Raw genomic sequence first — 25,666 nt, 5'->3', positions numbered from 1 at the left:
CGAGACGCTTCAATTGTTAATATAAACGTTACAAATAGTAATCAAATGTTCTAGTGATATGCCAAACTTTTGAGGTTATAGACCTAAGAATATTTGTTCTTTGTTCAAGTATTTGTTGTATTTTAAATTGAAAAATTAAAATAAATTTTATGAATGTTTCTATGTGGACTCAAGGCCTAACCCCTCCCTCATTACGGGAGGAGACCCTTGCCCAGCAGTGGGACATTAATGGGTTAAATTTATAAATTTATTTTTATAAATGTTTAGGCGTTCATAGAAGGCTGCGCTCACGACTCGGCAAACCAATCCAATGGTTAAGCAACCTTAGCCCGTACATTCTATAGATGGGTGGCCGTATTTGTGCTGAGCGTCGCGTGTTTCAGAAAGTCTCGTTTTTTGTCGAAGTTCATGCTAATTGATATTCTACAGATTCTTATAAAGCAGTATTTTCCACAAGACGTTGTTTATATTATGTATCGTATTTATGTTTTTTATATGATGCTAAAGTATAATGTTTCACATTCATAGTTATACATACATACATACATGTGTATACTCCGCCTGCTTACTGTACTTCCTAATAATGACAGATGATTAATATTATACATTATATAATTCTTAAAATAGATTCCCGACAGCCAAGAAAAAAACAGATGGCGTCTTATCAAAAAATTTCAAAGTACACTATATTTTCCGCGATAAAAAATTATATTTATTTTCCATGTTATTTTTTTGTCAGTTCTAAGACTACCATAGGCCTATGGCCGTCGACCATCGCCTGTCAATATTCAAAGTACGAGTGATGTATGGAATATTTGGCATTTTTCCGACAGAGCTAAAGATCATTGATCATTATTAGAGTGCGCGCGCGCCGACGTACGAGTAACGCGATTACTTTGTAACTCTTAGTTATGTAGGTTCGATTTGATACTCAATTTATATAAATCTGTTTTTTAGACTAATGTAATTAGATTTGTGCAGGTGCTTACTTTTGCCACAGATTTTTTCGATCGTAAATGGTAAAAGGTCACCTTGTCTTATTTTTCCTGAAAGGATTCTTTACTAAACAAACTCAACTTTTTACTGAGTATAATTCATTTTACTTTTCAGATAACACGATTTATAAACCTAGCTATTGAAATCTTCTTAATTTAGGTACACTTTGCTGATTGATATTGGCAACTTATTCAACGAGAGAATAGCTAAGTACCTTTTAACATGTTACAACCAACATGTCCTATTTCCAACTACATCAGGCGACAAATAAAGGGTTCGAATCTGATGCCATTCATGAGAATACTGACTTAAGCTAAATAACAGTTCAATTAAGGCGTTTTTCTAATGTCGGTGAGCGTGTGACGTCACGTGTGACCGCTTTGATCTTCGCGCTGATCGTTTGTTTGATCTGTACCTAACTGTCCTGTAAGGTGTTACGGTTTGGGAATGTTTTGTACGGGTATTTATAGAGGAAATAAGAACAGGGACTGTTTGAAATGACTCCTTGGAAGACTACTCTTGAGTGAAGTTTTGAATACTCTTACATAAGAGAAACGCAAAATATAATTAGCCAGATCGTTAAATTGCATATATATATATAGGAATATATAAAGAATTCGAATCTATTAGCACTCCACTGTTTCGAAAAAACTCCAATCCAACTCAATAACTACTTTAAGCTGCAATCAAATAATCCTTAAGAAAAATAATTCAAAATGTAATGTGTGTAGTTAGTGTATTTGTTTTAGTGAAGTCTACTTTTATTCATGCCATTGTATCGCTTTTATATCAAGTATATTTGAGATTTGAAAATCTACTTTCAGATAGTTGCTGGATAGCCTATAGAGGAAGAAAACGTCCACTTATCACAGGAAGCCTTTACCTTACCAGTCTCAAAATAAGCATTCAAATAAATTCCACATACACATGGCAAATCACTCCATCATTCCACAGATCTGCCAACAAATTGCAAATAGATCTCCCACTAGATAAGAGTGCTTAGTAAAACCGTCACATGTTGTCAGCGTCAAGTCTAATAAATTATTGGACAAGGATCTGTGGCAAAGTTCAAGACGACACGCTTGAAGTCTTGGTTGTGGATAATTATCGCTGCTGGCTTATCGATGGGTTGGTAGCCGCTGTGGTCATGGTTTCCTGGTGTCGAGACTTGCTTTTTGAGAAAATAGTGTTTCTAAGTAGATAGATTGATTTTACACGCAGAGATGAACTACGTAATGAGACTGAAAAGATAGTGTCTACGAATAGGGTCTTGTGTGAACTCAATTTTTATGGGCACAAAGGTTATTTTACTTGTTAAGCAATTCAAGGGTATTTTATAGATTTAAATTTCACGACGCTGGTTAATCCCATCAAGTAAGCTGAAAAGCTTTTGTCTCAAAGTACGGTTTGAACCCGTGATTTTACAGTCTATTGATCTTATGTTTTTTCTCTATTTCCAGTTCAATTCTGTTTTCCAATTAAATAGTTGTAATATTCCCACAACTTCACACAAACCCTAAATTAACTTAACATCACCAAGCAACCCTATAAATCTCTACTATAAGCCTGTCCCAGTGTGCACGCGAGTTAATTGGACAGCTTCCGTAAACAAATGCACAAGGTTCATTACCTACTTACTGCTCATTAGCTTTGTATGGTATCGACTGAATTTTAATACTAGTTTCCGCCTACGGTTTTCGTTGATTTACTGTTCCGAGTGGATTTATGTATCTTCGTAAATTGTTGATTTCGGTAAAAACATGTCTCTTTTTGAATTTATTTACTTCCGTGGTAGTGCCTCAGACTACTACAGATTCGATTTTTAAGTCGAGTAGCGTAAAGAAAAATGGATTTAATTATTGTCCGGCCAACTTACAGACCTACATAATATTTAAAACAGGCAAAACTGCTTGTAAAAAAGCATGAAAAATGACTATCCCCTTAGAAGGAAGACAAAAAACGTCATTTTCATCGTGATACCAAAAATTTTATTATTTACTGATTCAGGTTTAATATAAACATTTTGCTTGAAGAGCTAAGTATGAAAGTAGTACAGTACCGCGATTTTTTACCACTATCGACTACCGACAACCGGCTAGCTGTCGACATTTGACATTTAGAATGTACTGCCAAAATGTTTCCTACGACATCCGTCAGAGGCGCTGATCAGATTTTCATACAAAATTTCTCGATGACAGTTCGGTTGTCGGTAGTCGATAGTAGTAGGGAATCGAGGCACTGAATTTATGATATTAGAGCAAAAACTATTACTGTAAAAATCATAATAACATGTCAATATTTGACCTACATTCTACATTTACAATTCTGATTTCTTCTACAAAAACTAATAGCGCCACAAATATCATTGGGCAATACAAATTAGTCATAAACTGTACTGTCAAAACACATACGTGTCTGTCAAGTTATCATACTCATCAACTGATAGTTATCTGCAAGTATTTCACAAGTCAGCGCAAAAACTATGGTCAGAATGCAATTACTAATCAGTGTTTTAAATAATAATGTTCACTTTATATTGTCCGTTCGTTTGTTTATATATATATATTAGTTAGGTTAGGGTGGACTCAAAGATTAACATCTATCTTTGGGTGGAGAAAAAAAGGCGGCATATGAAATAGTTCTACATTACTCGTATATATTTACTATCGTGCGTAATGCATACAAATCAATCCACTTCAAGATTTTGTCAAATATATGAATGAATCATTGCAGTTTTATAAAATAATTGTTTAGAGTATTGTTATGCGAATCCAAAGGTCGCTTCTTTACATGCTTTTTAAACTGGTATATTCCCTTTAAGTATCAATTACAATTTCAAATTTTTACGTCCAATCAGAGTCGAGCGGTAAAGTACGTGTAGAATTATCTCGAAGCGTGTGAATCATTTGTGAAAATATTGGTTACAAATTAATATCAATTAATCATAACATACCGAAGTATGATTGTGTTACATTCTAAGAAACATGCCGTTACTTCCTTCCTCTTAAAACTGTAAGTTGCAGTAATGTAGAAAATTTGTTATTTCCAGGAATGTCCTTCAAAAATTTCGTAGTGTCCTTACGGCTGAAATACGTGGTTATTTGTTCAGCATACAGTTAGAAACATGTTCTATTACAAGTGCTAAATCTTAAGAGATTAAAATAATATGGAGGAGATAATGAATTATTGATTAATTGACTCATTTTGAGTTCAAATCTCAAACGTCAAGTCTCACACTTAACAAATTGATTATTTATTAGTAACAAACCTAAGTCTCTCAAGAGTTATTACACAAATTAAACTCTCTCGCCTGAAACTATCTGTTAGGTATTAGTCTTCAGAGTTGGCAAGTATAATCCTAATATATGCCAAATAAGTTCGAATCATCATATACATTTCCTACCGCCGGTTTCTGAGGCACATTTAGCGGCAGTTTATCTATTCAATAGCGTTAAAATTCATACAAAAAAAACGCTATTGAATAGATAAACTACCGCTAGATGTACTCAGAAACCGGGGGCTAGTCAATTATTTAAAATACTGATTCACTAACAATCTACAACATTGCACAACGTTACACAAATACTTATACACTTTTATAATATAATAAATAGACAGAGCTTTCAGCAAATCATCGAATATGAGAATGACATTAGAGATCAGTAAATAGCGCGCGGTGACCTCGACATTATCACGTGTCGATAGGTACTGTGTACAGGGTGTGGTAGAATGAACAACATGGAAATATTATACTATAATGCGAGTATGACACCGTTATTATAAAAAAATATGTAGCAACAATTTGAAGTACATAAAAGTCTAAGATAGTCATTTTCTTAACCGGCATTTTTTTGGAACTGATTTGTTATGGTTTCTCGTAGCCTAGTATTACGTACAGTGAACTGAATACTCTTACAATTTAACCTACCTGCTAACTGCTTTTATTATCAACCTTACAGATGACGCGATGGCAGATCGTTGTGGTCCAGAAATCAAACTCAGGAATTCTCGAAGCATTAATTATGGTATACGCATATTATTATCTATTCTGACCATTCACGAAGTTACTATGTATCACAAATAGTGATACATAGTAACTTCTCTAATTCTCTTCAAACACCCTGTATAGTCCATCATTGCTTTACCGTCAACAAGTCGATGAAACACTTTGATAACTCAATTCGTCACACATTTAGTGGCTTTGACTTAATTTGGTCGCATTATTACAACATCAAACGAGTGCCGACAACAACATCAAACACGCCGACACTCATCTTTTTTTAATGCGCCAATGATGAACGATCATCCTTTAAGATGATTTTATTGATTCTGTGATATCGATATAAGTATCGATTCGATTTGCTCTCCCTTAGTCGAATAATTAGTAATATTGTTTTTTTGTTTTAGTTTATTGTGTCTGTGTGTGTATGTTTTTATAAAGGTTAAATTGTATGAAATATATTTTAATCGAATGACCTAATATGGATTGCTTGATTGATTTTATATACCTGTAAAAATTAGGAACAAATTGCTAAAATATTTTATTTTTAAAATGTTTAAAGGCGTTCTATTTTTGATATTGTTGCATTTAGGGATGTGCTCGTTTTTACATAATCGATAATTATCATTAATAAGTAATCGTAAATCGATATAGTTTTTATTCGATTGGTAATAAAAGGTTTAATAAAAAATCTTGTTAACCGCTTTATTTATCTTGATTGCGATCGTTTAAGTGTTTAATGTTTTTATGTTGCTCTCAATTGATATTAACTTGTAAATGAAGGCAATATCTGATAATCATTTTAAAGCACAAATGAAATAAACGATTATTTTTTCAATTTCAGATACACTTGTTACTAAGAAAAAACCTTGTGTATGGAGTAACCAGTGCTTCGTTTTAACCCAAAGTAGTATTGTAACATTAGTTAATATTGCTTATGCCAATTTTTATGTAGTTGTTTGACGTGTTAATAATATGTAAAGCTTTTGTTTCTACAGGTCTTAATTAAATAAACATGTAGCTTTTCCCATTTATTTCTTGGAAATCAATCTTAAGATTTATGAGCCTAAATAACTACAATAACAAAAAAATGTGTGCTTTTATAAATTTTAAATGTACACCAACTAGTAAATCCAGGCAAACAACCCATTGCCGCTTAAAATTGTTACCTAAAATTAAATAACACGACGTGTTCATTGGCTGAATACCGTTAAAATTCTCCACAAACCAACAAAATACGTACTTAATCGTCAACAAATCAGTTAGATCCAAAAATCGGCACCGAGCACTGAACCAGTGAATCTCTACGTGTCCATTTAAAATCTAAAATCACGATTAAACACCGCGAAGAGGGCGCTAGCGTCGCCAACTCTCGCCCCCGACTAGGGTGACCATAGTGCTGAAATTAATGTAGAAAAGTACTCTATTAGGAGTTCTAAGATTACAAGACTGGATAAATTCATTGTTTTTATTTATTTATTTAACATGGTTACATTACTAATAGTGATCATGTTGTTTTATTGATTTGAGTGTAGGATTATTACTTGTAGGCCTCGAATTCATTTGGATGCATTATTTCTTTCACACTGCTGGACAAGGGTCCTCTCCCAAATCGAGAGAATAGTTAGCCGTGAAGAAATGAAGGGAATAAGTATACATTATTTTATAGACTATTATTATATTACAAAGTTTATTTATTTTTCAGTCATTTTTTAAATCTAACATGTTTACTCTAATATGACATCATCAACCTAAAACCAAATTATAGTTTTTAATTGATCCGTATTTATCATCTATTCTCAATGACATTGAGCATCACAGTTCTACCAAGAGTTTTAAAAACAGTCGGTCAAGACTATCCCCACATCACTTGCACCACAGCTACAGTACACAACACCGACTCGTGCGCAGATCGCGCCAGATAACTCTCGTATCAGATGAGATGGCGCGAGATAAATGCGCGCGCGCACCAACACATTCCCACGGTCGCGCGTCGCGGACCATTCGCGCTCGAAATTGCTGAGCTCTACTATTGGGCAGTATTTACGAGTACCTTGTGACGTAGCCACTACGGCACATGACAAAAAACGGTTCATTTGATTTTCATAACTTTAATTTAACCACTTCTGAATAAATGTCGATAAGCTTATCAGGTAAAATGAAAAAATGATTTTTTTATTTGCCGATTTTATCTATAGAATAAGTTATTCGACACTTCCATTCATTCATTATCGTTTCATCCATAAACCGTGACACTACTAGACCTTATAAAATAGTCTATATGCTACTTAGCTTATTTTGCACAAATCTGCTAATAGTAAAGTACCGGGTATGATTTCTAAGAAGCGTTAAGCAGTTTTGTCATCAAAGAAATTTCTTCATCGATTGTATACCTACCCCAAACCAAGCATCTAGCAATCTAAATAATTTATACTCTGATATCTGGATAACTTTATAAAAGTATATTTTATTCCACCACGACATTAAAATAGGCTAAGAATAATAAAAATTTTTGTTGTTGTGTTAACAGAATGTTGGCGCTTGTGGTCACTGCAACACTGACCCCATCATGATCATTGAATCTTTAACTCATCTATTCGATTGTACAAGTAACAACGTGGTTTTCTAAAAGCATAAAAGCACCAATTAGATTGTATGAAAAGATTAAGGACTTGTCAATGAATTGCAAATCTGTTCTACAAGAGTTGTTTTGAGTTGAGTTTTCCTGTTACAGTGAAAGGTAAGTGTGTTGTTTGTAAGTTTCCTTATGACTTGCCCGTGATAAAGATTCTCTATGAATATCTTATGTGTTAACCCTGGTTATATACAAACTATGTATGTATCTCAATGAAAAACAGTTTAGTAAGAGAGACTTTGTTTTTGTTAAACAATGCTACCCGATTTCCAAAGTTCTACACAAAAATAAATTAATAAATTAAACCATTTCCCTCTCACGATTTAGAAAAAGCCTCCTGCAGAATATAGGAGCGGCCTTGAGTACTTAAAAGTATATTTTTTTCAATCACGCTGCATTAAAATAGGTCACTCAGTGTCTTTGCATTTTCGCGCAATCTCAGTCCAAGAAGATTTCATCACGACGGCGAAAAAAGTTCTATTTTGCAATTCGATCTGTCATGTAGCAAACCGGCCTAACAAGAGTTTATACTTTATTATCTACGGTTGTCAATATAATTGGCGATGACAGTCGATTGGATGGACGACACAGTTTGTTTTATAAATGTACATAGTTAAGTTTAATGCTGTCTCTGTCATTTTCATGTGGATTGTAAAGTTAGACATATATTTAAGTATCATTTAAACTTGAGTCTGTGATAATCAAACTTGAGATATTTTAAAGTGTTTTAATAAGGTCAAGGTGTAACTCAATAAATAGTCATTGAACAATTACTTTTTGTAGAAGAAACTGGATAATAAAATCCCAATATTTGCGGTTTTTAATTTTATATTATAGCACCACCAAATAATTTTCGCTTATTTTAAAAGAAATCGTCGCCATTGTTATAAAATCATGCACGCCTGGAAGTTCTATAAGACAGTTCTTGACGGCATGAAAAGTTCCTAGCCCGTATATGATCATCGTGGTGGATCAAGTCCACCACGATGATCATGTACGGGCCTAGGTGGCCTAGCCCACCCCTCATTCCGGGAGGAGATCATTGCTCATTGGTAGGATAGAAAGGAAAAAAATATTTTATAACACTACCTCGAGGAGCTCGTGTCTAAAGTAACAGCAGCCGCGGATCGAACCCTCAGATTAACCTATGCTGTTCGAGGTTGGTCTGTAGATGGGTGATATTTCAGAATTTAATTGTAACGACAATATTTCTGTATAAAATTAAATCTTTTTCTTCAGATCCTTTCTATCCAGACGGAGTCAGGAACTAACTTAATTTCCAATATTATAGTATTTACTCTACACTATCAACATTAAAGTTAATTCGATTAAACGCCACAATACTTGATGGTTTCCAATAACAATAAAATTAACAGTTCTACCACTGTGAAGTGCAATTATTTGTTTTATTAAACTACTAACTGACGCACGCCGCTCCGCTCGTGTAAAATTGTTCAGAAGTTTATATTTGCAAAAGAAAATAGAGTTCGTTTGACCTGTCTTTAACTACACCGCGCAAAATCCTGATCAAGATTTAATGTTTAAGCTATGAAAGCGTAACAGGCAGACAAACAAAACGCAAAATGTACATGAATATTAAATGATACGCGCATTTCCCAGCGCTTCACTCGGATAAAATGACATAGAGGGTCAAAAGGTGACAAAATTGGTCAAGTGACTGGGTAACCAAAGCTTAACAGATAGATAGACATTGCTATTTCTAATAATTGGTGTGGATGAAAGCGTATTACTCTTGTGTTTGAAGTAATTAAACAACGGGAGAGATTAAACTGGCTCGATACTACTTTCTTCTGATTTCGTTATGTAGTCTAAGCCTTTAATGTATACGACTTAATAAATAGTTGTTTGCTTTTAATTTTTCATTAAAATATTCTCAATAGTATAGTTTGATATATCGCGCTCTGTATACGGCTAAAATTTCAGAGCTTTGAAGTAAGACAGACTATGAACAGCAAAACGGGAATGCCGTACATGTTTGCGTACTTCCTTGGGTAAAATGTACACTTGCACAATAACTCTATTTAACGGTTATCATAAGCTTCAACACTTGACTTATATGAATACATGATATTGGTTTTTTATTTTGTTAATTATATTTTTAATATTCTTACCTTGATTTCAGCTTACACTGACCGTCATCGCTAGCGGACCCGTGAGCAATAAAATTCGAGTTACCTCTGCTATAAATATGATGTATAAGAAAGAAACGACTATATAAAATTTTGTGATTAAATTATTCAATTCCCGTGCTTTATATAAAGTTCGACGTGTGCTTTACATACAATTTTCCAGAAAAACGTCGCAATGATCCGCCTCTGTAATACAGTAGTAATAACATAATTACAAACTTATAATAACAGTCAAGTAGCAAGTAGCGATGTCGTCGCATATTTTTAGTATCGCTTCGATCGACATTCCGTACGTTCGCGCGTATACATGTCAAACGCTGGCGCGTGCCCGATTGATTTGTTGTCAGTGTGTGTCGTTACTGGCTACGGTGTAGAGTTATAAGTGAAGCGATTGCAATTATAAGCGGAGCGGGGTATTACAACCGTCGAGTTTGGTGTCCATGAGCGATTGTTGTTGAACACAGAGAGAGAAAAGGTTAGCGTAAAAAAATAATTCGTCTATTTTTATATTTCAAAGATTTGTGTAATTTTATGTGATATGCAAACTGTTTTTTCACCACGTTCTAATCTTTATTTTTCACTAGTGATAGGTTTAGAAAACCGGAGTAGTTGATTTAAGTATGTGCATAAAGATATTGTCGCATGGAAAGAATGTTCACCGGAAAACGTCAGGTCACTTGTTTCAACAAAATCACGACTTCACTCCAATACTGTTTAATAGACGAGTGAAGCATTAAAACTATGTAGCATTAAGACCAAGAAATTACAATTTTCGAAGACAAAATTTTGTTCTAGTTTCATAACTAATATCCCTAAATCTAAACTGATAACACGCGACAGAACATCTCCAGTCATAATCCTACCTTCACTCTAGCTGATCCAATCTCTTCTAACTCACACCAAACAAGACTACGACGTATGAATTCAAAGAATACCTGTCCGCAGTGTGACATCATTGCGCGACGCAAAAGATTTAGCGCTAGACTACGCTATCTGCCTATCAACTCCTGCGCCTGCTGACTCACTGCACAACATTTTAATATGAACGAGTTTTGTACCCATTTCCCGAAATAATAGTGAGATGAATGTTGATGGCAGGAAATCGTTGGATTTATTGTGAATGTCTAATTTGAGGCGCCATGTTTTAGGATAATGCGGTGATTTACATGTATTGTTATGTGTTAGTTTTATACTCGTGTCGGTTTTGTAGTGTTTGAGTTTTTTTGGCTATTGAAAGTTTGCGTAATTGTTATAAGAAATAGTCGTTTTAAGCCTGTTGCTATTAGGTAATAATTTGAGCTTTATACGGATAAAGAGATTACTATAAGCCGCCCATAATCTAGTGTAACCTTTAGTTTGTCTGGTCCGTTAGTCCGTTAGTTTGGTCCGCTCTACAGAAGCATTGGTAAGTTAAATCTTAATGTTGGAGCTGGTTTCCACCAAATTCTTATAGTATCCTTATGCTAAAAAATACAATAAGCTTGCTCTTACAGTTTAAATCATCAACTAGAAAAAAGTTCACTTGGCTAAACCTGATATTACCACCTACAGAGTCCTGATTGTTAGTTGAACAAATATACTTCATCTGCCACCTTTTCAAGAAAAGTATTCTAAAGCTTTTTACCAGTTTCCTTTGTATAAATAAAAATATTGACGGCTCAATGACAGTTCAAATTAATATTAAAATATGATCAAATGAATATTAATTCTAAGGGCTGGCAGACATATTGTCTCACGTTTTGACTTGTGGTTAGAATACCATATCTGTCATTACTGGTCTATTTATAGTGGGTTTGAGTCAGTGGCGCCGGTGTCGGGAAAACCAGACAACTTGCTGAGTAACGTTATTGTTTTTTGTTTGATGTACTGGCTCTTGAAGGATTGTAAGGTAGAGGTATAATTGTGAATATTTGCAAGAAAAATACTATCTAATGTGTTTTTTTAATACACGGTATAATAGCAACAACGGCGTCCCTCCGTTCCATCACCCGCACTCCTTGTCGACTTCTTAACTAGGTGTTTTTCCGCGAGCACCAGCTTGTTGTTTTACTCAGACAGTAAAGGAAACGTTGATCTATAGTTCTGTACTTATATTTGTTACATTATTGGGTATCGGGGTATGCGGAAACACCGATTTTGAAGTAATGTGTTAGCAGTGTTAGTAATGAATACAGGCATTTTAGTCAAAACAAGTATACGAATTGAACTGCGCTATATTATGTCTGTTGTCTTCATGTTTATAAAAATATTCGCGCAGGACTTATGCTGAGTCGGGAGTAAGCTTTTACAAATACTACTAATTGGTAAGACTACAATATTTTTCTAAGGACGGTTGCGTCAGGCATTCAGCCTGTAGTAAAAACATCAGAAAAATACTTTGACGGCGAGTTTTCAGATAAAAAACAGGCTGAGCTGACCCCATTTAAGGTCGGATAAGGACAAAACTAAAAAGGCTACTATTTGGCCATATTATGGCTATCTGCAGTAACCCTTATCTGGGAAAAGCCGAAAACCCACCTGTCAGTACCAATACGCATATATAAAAGTCCAAGCTAACAAAAGCGAAACAATTGCAGTAAACAACTTTATGTTGATTCGATGAACGATTGTTACCGTGATGTTAACCATAAATATACTGCGTTTTAAATTGATGTACATAATATATGGAGAATGTAATGTAGCTGTCTGTTTGTATTTGTATTGAATTGTTTCTGAATAAAAATGCATGAAAGTTATAATTATGCATGAAAACGAACGTGTATATATATTTTTGTTTACTTAAGGCATGTCATTTATGACTGAACTTACCGATGGCTAATACTAACATACAGTGAGTTATGAATGTCCATGCCAGAAAACCGCTCCTGGTCTAGAAATAGTTGTATGGTATACTATGGACTTCTCGCTTTTGTCTAAGGTTCCCGACTAATCAGCTTTAAGGAGCTTTTTACGAGATTAATTTTCAATTTTATCTGAGAAAAACTGGTCAGAGCTTGCCGCCAAAAGTAGGATTTGGAAGCGGGGAGGCATTTACCCAGTAGTAAGACACTCAAACAAGCTAAGGAAAAAACATTCCATTGCGCTTAAGACCTTTATATACCATGTGTACAAGTCGCGAGAATTCAAATCGATATACCTTAATTTATTTTGAAGTCCTAATTAATACGTTTTCCCATAAATACTTTAACATTTTATTCTTCTTAACGCCTTTAACGGTAAATCTATTTCTGCACTTTGAATACCTATTATTATATTATAATCTGAATACACATCACAGCGTCATAAGGACAGCTATTGAATCCGGTCGTAAACTTGTATGCATACATTTAGTAGTACAGGAAACGCGAAATATATGGAGCTACCGTGATACTCATATAAAACATTATATACCACACACATACTTACATAACGCTATATTTTTTGGACGCTAAATTTTTCTGAAAATGTACACAAAAAGCTATACTTTTTTGCCTTTTCCTCGTACGTATATTAGGTTATCTGAATACGGCTTCAAATTTTTATTTCTGGAATGAGGAGTTCATGCTTGTGATGACTCTCGGGGAAAATTACAACATTGAACGACATTATTTAATTTATACTACAGATACAATTTATATTGTAAGTACTATGAAATGTATTATAAAAACTACTATATAAATCTTACTAAATCATCAAATACTGACAAGTGTGATAGTCAGAGTTTCAGTAAGCGTAGTCAACAATAAATACCTCGGGAGGTAAAGCCATTTGATGCAAATAAAACATTTTGAACAACATAATTTCCAAAATCAAGTCACAATATACTTTAAAACATTCACATCAACACTTTCAAACTACACCTACAATCCAATTACCAAAGCAACCCCTAAAAAGGTAACACGCACCTCTAAATTAACTCAAAACACAAACAGAATACAAATAACACACAAATACTAAGAATCGTAACCTCTCTAAATCCATATAATTATTTCTTAGCACGTGTTCCGACCATTATAATAAAGTATAAAATAATGGAAAAATACGGGCAGCTCTGCGGTATATAGTTAAGTTATTAATAAACAGTGTCAATTTATTTACTGGTCACGTTCGTACATGCGAAAGTCTGTCTATCTGTTGCGTTATTACGTCGAAACTACTGAAGCGATTTTCGTGAAATTTTGACAGGAGATAGTTGAAATCTTGGAGCCATTAATTGTGTAGTTATTTACTAAAAATAATGGTAATTTTAAAGCGAGTGAAGTCACGTTACTCAACTAGTTATTCTCTTAATAAATATATTGTAGTTTTGTTTTCTGGTCACGTTTAGCAAGTGACGATGATCTTTCTTGTTGAAATAATATTGGTATTTGATAGTGGATAAGCCGACGCCATATTGAATATGCGGTATTGTTTTGTTATGGTGCTTTATGGTGTCTTTCCATGAGTCCTTTGACTTGGGATTGGCGTCAGTAAGACGCTCATTGTTATATCGTACCGGTGATCAGAAATATTATACTGATGTACGGATGTTTTCAATCAAATTGAGCTAGTAAATGTATTTGTAATCGTTAAAGAGCTTAACTTGTTTGTCGTTTTTAGCAAATATAGCTTTTGTGTATCCCAATTTTATGTTTTGAGATGGCCAACAGGTATTAATTTTCATCAATTGGTTAAAGGTCGAAAGTAAGATGATACCTACAATGATGATTTTTACAGTAATTTTCATTGGTTATAGGGCATCCAAAATTGGGTGTAATTGGTTATTAAGAATAAAACATGTAATTTCTGCATGCCTACATCCCAACGATTTTATAAAAAATGCCATGCTCGCATCCCGCACTTAGCTGAGTTTTAAGGGCGTAATACCTATTCTGGAATATATTTATGTCTAGTAGTGTTACACCTTTATGTTACAACGAATTCAGGGACAAAATAAAAACCTTACCTATAGAAAGTTCAAATGATAACAATCTTAACAAAACAACGTTATTCACAAAAACGTTATTCCAACAGTTTTCTCGTAAATAAAAGATTTTATCGCCAATAAATCAAAATCCATCAAACGACCTCTTCGACCTCAAAAACAAACTCATTCAACTTTAAGCGTGAATGAGTGTGAACTTGAAATTCGAGGAAATTCTTTAACCGTCACTCACATTATTTGAATCTTAATGTTTAGTTTGAGATAAGATATATTGTCACTTAGTAGGAGCATGTATTAATGAGTATTTATTAGCGTTCCTTACGCCCACTATTTTTTTTCAAGTCGATAGAAGTAAAGGCTAGTCTATATTTATACCTCATAACATAAAAAGGTTAGATTTATCAGTTTGTATGTAAGAATCTTGAAAAAGAAATCTTGGAAAATGTTTTACCCATTTTTAATATGATATGCCTACACTCACAAAACTACCGACGCAGTTTGACTATAGGACTAAAGCTATACTTAAATATTTCAACTATAGGTTACAGTCAAGTGACTTTTAAAAACTCTTAATAAATGAGCTATTTTGTAATATAAAGTAATATCAACAATAAAAAAACGCTTGTTTAAAAAATCATAAGAAAACAGCATTAGCAAACGCAGACGCAAGTAAAAGCTTTTTCCCAACAAAAGGGTGTGGAATCCATATCTCAAAAGTTTTGACGTTTAATCGCTAATATTTTCTAATTTATTGTTAGATGATTGTGATAACAAAGGTATTTTTCCTATGAATTGACAGAATAATGGTTTAAATCATCATTAGTAACGGGTTATTGGCAATTTGTAAATATTAGCCTTTGTTATTGTTATTGACCTGCCGTTAAGCGACGCCCAAGCTTTGACGATTTACGTTATACTACAATAAATACTATCATTGACAACAAAAAAAATAAAAAAGGGAAACTATCAGAAGAAAATAGAACGGCTTTACATTCCACAAAACTGTTAAAATCTTACCTAGTTAAAGCTACTTGTTTCGAAGAAACTTTAACTTACATCGCGTTGATGTTATATTATCTGAATATTATTTAGCATTTTCAACGCGTTATTTTTTTAATTACCACTTTTAAAAAGCAATCTTTCATTGTCTTTTTTGTCTTCATAATTTAAGATTTCAATATGTTATCTCTCATATATTTTATTTTTTGGCCAAGAAAGGAAAATAGCTGTTCAATTCATCACAAGTACATCGGTTTTATACTCTCCATAGTACACATAACCCCAATAAACCCGTCTCCTACACAGACCCATATCGTCAGCTACCGTTGTGTTCAAACTAATTATCATGCGCACGCGTAAGTAGGTCAGCTGAGCTATATCAACGTAGACACGGTAATCTTAGGCTTTAATTAGGGAAGTTCATTAGGAAGGAAATGTTGTATAATCAGATTGATTGGAATACTAATGGACTGATTTTGAAGTTGAATTAAATGGTTTTTGTTCTACGTTTAGTTGTCTCATTTCTGATATGTCACACAGATAGTACAGGGTAGTTTTCAAGTGTTCAGCATTTTCATTTAGAATTTTCAATACAAAGTTTTGTAAAAAATTAAAAGTGTAAGACGCTAAAATTTTTATAATAGCTATTGAAATTTTTGTATGTATTGTTTTGTGATGAAAATTTTGACGCAGGCAATCCAGAATAAATATTATTCACAAACTACATCTTCATTTAAACTGAGTAGCGATATTGTTTTCTTTAGAAAATAGGCCATGACTGATTTGTATCCTTCAATGTATAGCATTTTTATTGACCATATTATCTTCATTAAATTATTTGCCTACCCTAAAATTGCAAGAAACTTATACCTCAAAGTTGCAAGCCTTGTGCTAAGTTATACATTTCCTTCCACTAACTCATCCATAGTTCACCCAATCAAGCTTCCTACATTCACGACTAAACTATTTATGTGTACCGACTCATTGTCTCCACTTGGCAAACTCACAAATGCACCCATTTACAAACTTACACTCGAAGTGCATAACAACATCACTGGCCAACAAATTTACACTGGGAGACAATTTCTTGACCGCAAATATAATTTTGTAAAGTCAAAGTAATGTTTTCTATACCAATTTTATCTAGAGTTTTTACATGATTCTTGTTGTATTGTAATAAGGTTGAATTTTGTATGTTTTGGGTGCATAATTAAGGTTGTAGAATGACAAACTAATGTTTCTTTATGCATTGTATGCAAGCTTGACGAGTGAAGTCCGTTTCAATAGGATTGTTATTTTTTTGGCTGCCCTTTATGGAGCAAGGATTTGTATGTTTGTTTGTTATGTAGGATGTTTTTTAAGTAGCGCTAGTTTTTTTTCGGTAGTCACTGTTGGTTGTATAATTTTTTGAGGCTTGTTTGTCATGAGATGTTTTTGTGACATATTGTATACCTACCATACCTTTGAAACGTCTTCTGTTTTATCAGAATTGGTTACTAGACACAGCTTTTAGCTTAGAAATTAGGTATAACTTATTGTTGGACTCATTTAACTATTATTACATCTGATCAAAAAAAAAACAGTAGTAGTCTCAATAAAACAAACTTATCAATGTATGTGTATAAATTTTAGTGTTATATAAGGAGAGCAAGAAAAAATACGAATAACAAACAGTTAACTTTAAAGCTGATCAAACAAACTCTCTAGTAAATCAAAATAACAAACAAACAATAAAAACTCGTAAAATCTTCCATACCATACAAAATTTTCCAGACACTTTCGTGAATTCCATTCCAAATAGTTAACTTTATAACATAAATATCATATATCACTTAATTATAAATTGTTATCGACTTAAACAAAATCTGATCGAAAGCCATAAATATGACGATATCAAAATATTTAACGTGGCTCATCAAAACTAATAAAGTACTGTTTCGTAATACATTAACTTTAATTCTAATGATTATTTGAGTTTGTGGGCTTTGTACACTGCAGGCTCAATTAAGGGAACCACATGACTTCTTTATTCAATAATGTTGAGAGAAATGTAACAGCTATTCTATTAGTAGTACAATTCTCAAAATAGTTTAGTATAACAAATTTTTGAATTCTGCTTAGTTGTTCTGTAGTTTTTTCGGATAGATTAGACCCCGAAAATATAAATATAATAATTCAAAGTTTTACTAAACTCTAATCGTTAAATCAAGTAATGTTTGTGCAACAGGGCAAAAAGCATATACTACAGTCTATCTCATCTCACAACTAAGCAAATGTTCCCTAACTTTATAGACAGTGCTTTATCTGTAAAGGTTTAATCTTATTTAAAAATCAATGCTCTATGCAACATTCGTCACTACACTGTAAACCCTCCTACGCTCCCACAACGGTAGAGGGCGTAGTTATTATTTCACCAAATTATCTGTAACTTGATAATCTCGATGCGCATGCGCCGCACCTACGCGCAACTTGCCATAAATCATCCACCATTGACGCCTCGCACTACTTTTAATTTAGGACGAGTTGAACGTAAGAGTTTAATGAGTTCTTTAAACAACCATGACGTAGTTATAGACTTTTTATTCTGAGGCCTTTTATATGGTACAAAAATTTGGCAGGCGAATTCTAATGTAAAATTATTCCATGTCCTTTATGATACTATTGTATGAGATAGGGGGCGAGCTTTTTGCCATATACCGGGCATTTTACCAAACCCCGAGCTACTATCTATTACATTCTTATTAAATTAGAAAAGACCAATAACACCGTTGACCGACCCGTGAACCGAACCCAAGCCCTGGTGGTAAGCATTCTTAGGCATAACTGCCGAGACCACTGAGGCAGTCTTAATCATTTCATAAAATAATTCAGGCATAAAATCATCAAATTCTACAAGAACAAAAAAGTCAAGCGTTAATCCGATTTAAATTCATATCGATATCGCGTCGCGTGCGCGGTGGGCTGCGGTTAGCAACCAGCGCACGCGCGCTACGGTGACCACAACTTGACCGACCTAACCGATTCACAACTCACAAACGACCACTTGTTATAGGGATGTTACGTACGTATATACGGATATTTTGTTAATAACGTGCTGGCAGTTTCGGATATTTTTACGGATATAAAATTAATTCGGATACTACATTTTTCGGGTTAAGATTTGGATAGTTTTGGTTACTGAATTTAATAGTTTTGGTAATTGAAGTTATTGTTATAATTGACAAAAAAATATAATAAATACATTGTGCTTAGTCGTAGCTTAGACTTAGCCCCTTTTCCAAGATGTCCAAAACCTTTAAATCAGTCACATTGTATTTCGGATATCCACCACTTTCGGTTAAAGTTACAAGTAGAAGTTACAAGAAGCTCCATCTCTTCAATCGTTATGTACTAGGATGGATGAATTGGCAAACTATGTCGTACTTAAAGTGTAATTTAGCTTTGTATTGTATTCTAATTTTGTTGTATCCCGGATTTTGTATTTGTACTTGATGTTTGGAACTGTACCAGGTTGTCAATGAGCTTTTGAGCTTTAAATAGCAAAAGTATGTCTCAAGCAGGTGTGATTCTGTATTTTCATTGCACGTGTGGTGCATTGAGAGAGTAATTGCTATTATAATGTATTAATACATTGCGTCAGTTAACTGCTTATCCCGGTTAGAACAACAGTTTGTTAAGCCCTTCAAGAATTTTAACTAGGGATTACCTAGACACACAGGAATCCATATTAGTTATGGATGCGAAAGTCTGACGCTTTTATGGGTTAATCGCTGAATCGATTTTGATGAAATGTGGCACGGAGATAACCGTAGACTTGGGATAAAACATGCTATACTTATGTACACATTTACATTATACTAAATAATGTCCGACATCCCCGAAGTTGCAGGAATGGTTAATGACACAATAAACCATCTTAAAAGTTCAAAAAAATGTAAACAATCTGTGCGATATCAATATTCTTTTAAAATTGCAAATTGTACTACAAAAACCTAGCCATTTTTTTAATTTCTAAACTATACAAAATATAATTATAACTATTGACCTGTTCAATAATGATAGTATACAAAGACCTTCAGCAAACACATCATATAATTTGCTCCAAATCTGACTACAAATTAAAATTATAGCAGAAATAAAAACACTTAATTACGTTCATTAGTAATGATTACAAATGATTAACTGTACCAGTGGAACAAAATTTAAACCTAATAAATCATTTTTATTTGCACCTTTAAGCAATTACATTACTTTGAGATGGACAGTCATATATTACTTGAGCGCTCGAGGGTCTTTATGGTATAATAACTCACAATTCTTTCAAATAATATCATCTTTATATAATTTAGTTCAGTGCGACTTTCTGACTAGTTCTGCAACTTTCAAATGAACAAATTATGATCATCTTCTCAATAATAAGAGCGCTGTTTGGTATTTGAAGCGTTACCGCTATTACTTTGTTAGAAGAGATAATGTTTTTATTTTCACTTTAAGCTAGTATCACAATAGTTCAAGCTGGCAAAAACTACCTGTAAGTCTAGATTATTAACTATATGTGTATTTAATGTCATCTAAATCTGTTCAGTATTCTTGGAGAAGAAAAGTTAGAGGCGAAAAGCCATCGCCAAGGGCTTTTGTACTTATTATATTAAGTAGCAGGGTAAAGTTTTGTAATTAACGGTATAAATCTTTAAAAATGTTAAAATGTGTAAAATTAGTGTATAGAGAGATCAAAACATCTATACCTCGCAGTGAGACGGTCCCATAACAATATTATTTCTCTGTTTTACTACGACCTATAGACATACAAATCACAAACACAGATACAAACAAGACTTATAAAGCACCAATTTGATAGCAAATCCATCCCGATACACAACATTTCAATTAATACAACATGGCGTTTTGCCAAACACGACACGCGTACCAGGACAGTCTTGAACAAAGCCTGGTGTCAGTACAAAATGGTAGCACATTAGGAATGTGTAAGCACACTTTATTTGAGATCACGTACAGCGCCCGCGCCCACATAACGTCCCAGTATTGTTAACAGGATACAAATTTGAAGTAATAATAGTATAATTATATTTGGGTGTGTTGTCATACATGGTGTGAGCTTTTTATTTTACTTTTCACGTCTTGGTTTCTATGCAAATTTTTATGTGTTCAACACGCTTAGAAGACTTGATTGTGTGTTAAAAAAATTTTCTATATCGAAGTAACTGGTATGAAAGTTTGTATTAAAATTAAAACGAAATTTAATTAATTAATTACTTTTAAATTTCTTCTCGCCATGCTACATAATAATATGTTTTTGGCAAGATATATATGTAGAACACTATTGTATACGAATAAATGTTATAAAAAAATAGCAGTTTGAATACCAAAATGGTACAGGAGTGGGTATCAAGCGTCTATCCATTCTACTTACTCTTTGTATTAAGTACGCTTATTGTATATACAATTAATATGCAAACGATAGCACGTTTTACCACCTTTACCAGCATGGAGAGAGATTGCACAAAATCGGGAAATTTGGAAGGGAGGCCTTTGCTTAAGAAAACACTGAAGATGGCTAGCAAAAATATCAAAAATCCTATTACTGAAAAATTCTAATAAAGTGCCGACAGGAACCAAACCTAAAGCATGATGTCAAGCAGCAAAGAGAATTTTCGCTCTTGATCTACAAAATCAAATCTCAGCTTTATACAAATACACTTGTGATCGAATCACGTGTTCCCCGTTACTACAATATTTGTACTAACATAACTGAATCGATATATTTCATTAAACAAACAGGCGGATATGGTCCGATTCGTATAACGGAATCAGATTGGGTTAATCAGAACGGTAGAGACGTGCAGGCGCATTCAATTTGAGTTGATTGAAATTGAGCACTTTACGATATGAATTTTGTAATAGTACTTAGGTCACTATTTATATTTTGAGCCTTGACGAATCTGATTGTTTTAGACCTCTTTTGGTGTTTTAATCGTAAAGTTTGACCTTTTTGACTACTACATTCCTAAGAAAGTTTTGAAATCTGCGCTGAAAATATTTTCAATATCGTCGATCGAAAATTGTAAGTGTGCGGGAAAATGGTATTAGGATGTTAACATTTTCGTGCAAATATTTTGTACGACTTTCGACGTGACTTAGAAAGTCAGTCGTGTCTATATCGACTTATTTATTATTTTGGGGATAAAGTCCGATCTTTTGAAAATTTGAAACGCTAATATGTAGAGTTCAGTTATGATTATTTTTCCCTCACCAATGAAATTCCTGAAGGTCGTCCAAGGTCACCAGTTGTGTCCGGAAAAATTGATGCTGTGCGAAAATTAATTATGCATTTTCGTTTCCTGACACATCAATAGATCGATACAATCCTATACATTATTTCCACTCTTAGATATAAAATATTTGGAGAGAACATTTCCGTTTAGAAGTTTTTTTCTGAATGAGCCAATTTTTTTTCTACAAGAATTCGCAAAGGTACTCGCGCCGATTAGTGCGAACGAATGCTTGAAAATTCTATCGTTTTGCTTCAAAACACATGTATCAAATTGTGACAGACCACAGATCTAGGATCTATGCGCATGAGCCGAAAAGTAAACGTCAGTCGACTTTATGGATGCTTTAAGATGAACCAAATCCAGAAAAAGTTTTTCGCGCTCGAAGCACTTCGAAACAAATAGTCCCTTGATTTTTTATAAAAACTTTGTCACGGCCCAAAATGTCTTTAGAAAAATGTAGAATGGTTAGTTATTATTGATTTACAATCAAAAGTTTACCGAAAGACTGGTTTAAAATATAGAAAAACCACGAAATCGTACAGGTCGAGTGCCATAATGACAATGCCCGCCCTAACGCATCTTGTTAAACAACCGGCTGTTATGTGCACGAAAATAATCGAATAAATTAATTTTTCGCCATACACTACAGTTTGACATCAAATGACTTTATTTAGTTCCAAAACGTCAAGAATAAATAGCATTAACCTTGATTTTTCATCGGCACAAGAAACAGGTTATGCTTTTAAGCACCCTGTTTTTGAGGGGTCTTCGGGAAAGAAAAAAAAATATTAAAAAAATATTTCCATCAGATAAAAATCTATCTAGATCATGCATAAGAATACCCGAGAACACGATAAAGTAGTTTTCACTCACATATTTACCGTTTTTCATAGTTAGGCTCAAAATATAAGTAGTGGCCCACGTACAATAACTTTTGTGCTATCTAGACCAATTTTTAGTTAAATTTTGGTAATAGTTAAAGATTTGGATGATCGCAATGAATGCTGTATTATATTAGTTGTAGGTTCGATTGCCAAAATATAATATTATTTGCGCGTTACATACCATAATTTTCATTCTGGTCGTATTTTGTTTTCAAACAAAGAAGAGTCTGGTTTTACATACATAATACGTTGGTATCAACGTATGCGCGAAATAATGCGGTACCGGATTAAGAAGCAAATAAAAGAAAAATATTATAAAATCCGTATAAATAACTGAAAAAAAGTTGACGCTAAAATTAATTACAAACTATTCTACTTTTACTTATAAATCTCAAGAAAAACGATTCAGTTAAGCGCTTTCAAAGTACCTACAGGAAACAAAATTTTTCTCAAACTTTCAGTACCAACTAACCTTCACCATCAAGTACAACATAAACAGAATGAGTCATGAACTAGGTCAGTAAACTTCAGCGTAGGCGAGTTGTGAAACTGATGAGCTGACTCACTCACTCACTCACTCACTCACTAAGACAGTACAGATTGATCAGAGTAGCTCATTCATTAGTGTTATGAATGACATAAGTGTGCTACTATAGGCGTTATATAAGATGGTATTGTAAAGTTTCAAGGCTGTTCTTAAGGCTTAAATACAATTGAGGCATTGCGTGGAATGAAAATCAGATCCATTTATAAAACTATTGAAATTTTTTGATAAAAAATCTGTCGTTATAAAGATGATACGATTATAAAATAAAAAAGTACACATTGTAGTATACTCAGAAAATCGAAGTTAAAACAAAATCTGTATAAAAATGCAAGACCAAAACTGAATTTTTCAACTGAAATTACATCGTTTCCGAACTTTTCTTGGCAAGTTTTGGGCACTAATTCTCATGTAACATATTATTACAAAATTATCGAGTTAACTATTAAGGGTACCGAAAAATAAGCAGTGATATAATGACTAGAAGATACAAACTGACTCAACAAGCAAAGTTAAAACCTGGATTCACCTGTTAGCAAATACTCACTACATATTACTATGAAATGCGAATATTAAATTCCACATATTATAAACAAGACGATTAGCCTTTGTACCGTATGTTTACATAGAACTCAAAATAGTTTGTACTTAAGCATGGTCAATAATTCTTATTAGTTTCAAGATAATTATGCACTTTGTAATATTTAAGTACGTGAGTGCGAAGTGTTAGAACTTGGGTGTATTTAGTAACAATCTTATCTTTCCTTTCAGACGGGTTCTGAAGTTCGGCAAAGACATTGGTCAGAATTTGTCGTTACTGGAAGCTGAAAGGAAAAAAAAGGGAAAGACAAGAAATACATTGCAAAAGGGACTCTTCTCGATATGGATGCCGTATCAAAGCGCATAATTCTCAATCAGTCACAATGAAAACTTTAAAAAAAGTCTTAAAATTATATTGAAAGATGTTGTAGTTATTTGTTGAGAGTTAAATTTGCTAGGTTTAATTACGATTATTACGATTTAGTGCTTGTTTGCGAAAAAAGCAAATGAGAAAATACGGGTTCATTTTGGTTCTACTGTTAAAAAAAGTCAGTAGCAACATAGTGAACTTAGTGACATAGATGCCTTTGCATTCTTCTTTTTTAATAAATAATAAAATTGTAAAATTGTAAGTAATTTTATTATTTCCAAGTCCAAAGTCAATATAGTCACACGACCCGTGGGTTCGATTCCGGAGGAGTGAACTCCATTGTCTCACACGTCAAGGTTCATATCATTGGGTGAACGTGCATTTGAAAAGGTTAGCTTGCATGTTGATTTGAGGACCTATATGTAATGACCTTAGTTCTGATATATGAGCTAACGTTGAGATGAGCTGAAGATCTTAATGATGAGATAAAACTAAGTTAATAAATTATATGAATTATCTCTGTAGGCTGTCTTAATAGTCTCACAAAGGTCTTGCGTTTGATTCTCAGTTATGATTTAAGTTTCTGAGACCAGACTTGCAAATCGAATTCATTCTACTTATCTCTTTCTAGTTACTATTCTCAGTGTCTTCCAAGGAAAAATATTTATGAAAGAGAATGTAGGTCAAAATTAGTGACAAAACCCGATAAATGTACACACGTCACTCAAGGAGAAAATTTGTGTCCAGTGGGACAGAAATGGGCTATAATACATAACCATAAACATAGATATAGTATAGTATTTTAAATATTATAAATAATATAGGTATTAAATACTTTCACTGATACCCATTCCACAATGACTGTTTACTCGTATTGTTGGACTGGGGTCTGTGAGACGCTCCATTCACACTGCAAACATCTCCGCCAGATCACTTGTTAATACACGGATTAAATACGTTTGATGCTTTATAGAGTAAGTTAAAGTTTTATTACTATAGGTATTTCGCGAAGGTATATTAACATACTGTGATAAACATCGTCAACACACAACACACGTCACTGGGGTAATCTTGAAATTAAATTTGATCGTAATGCATTAGATGAGGTAGTCGCCAAAACCTGTGCAGGAAGGTAGTGGTTTTGATCCTGATATAAGGTTCTCATGTAGCCGTTTGTATGTTATGTTCTTTGACTGTACGTTTGAAAAAAATAGCCAATGCTTTAGGATCTCGATTAAATCCCATAGTATTGCCATTAAAACTTTTAATTACAATACTCATTCAGTTGACTTGGTCTTGAATTTTGAACAAAACTTGATTCTATTTTGATATTCAACTATAAACTCTCTCGA

General features: G+C 33.5%; 1 protein-coding gene and 1 long non-coding RNA gene across 2 annotated transcripts in view; one reads left to right on the top strand and one right to left on the bottom strand.

Annotated features, from left to right (window-relative positions):
• The window catches only part of LOC142978348 (uncharacterized), a 486,788-nt gene that overhangs the window by 250,347 nt on the left and 210,775 nt on the right, over positions 1–25,666 (bottom strand). The window lies entirely within an intron of this gene.
• LOC142978231 (uncharacterized) lies at positions 4,956–24,559 on the top strand. Its single transcript, XR_012959748.1, has 3 exons — positions 4,956–5,021; positions 7,527–7,736; positions 24,176–24,559. It is a non-coding gene; the product is annotated as an uncharacterized LOC142978231 (long non-coding RNA).

Source organism: Anticarsia gemmatalis, chromosome 14 (assembly GCF_050436995.1).
Source record: "Anticarsia gemmatalis isolate Benzon Research Colony breed Stoneville strain chromosome 14, ilAntGemm2 primary, whole genome shotgun sequence".
NCBI classification, from domain to species: Eukaryota; Metazoa; Arthropoda; class Insecta; order Lepidoptera; family Erebidae; genus Anticarsia; species Anticarsia gemmatalis.
Note: the sequence above shows the minus strand (reverse complement) of the source record. Positions and strands in the feature narration are given on the sequence as shown.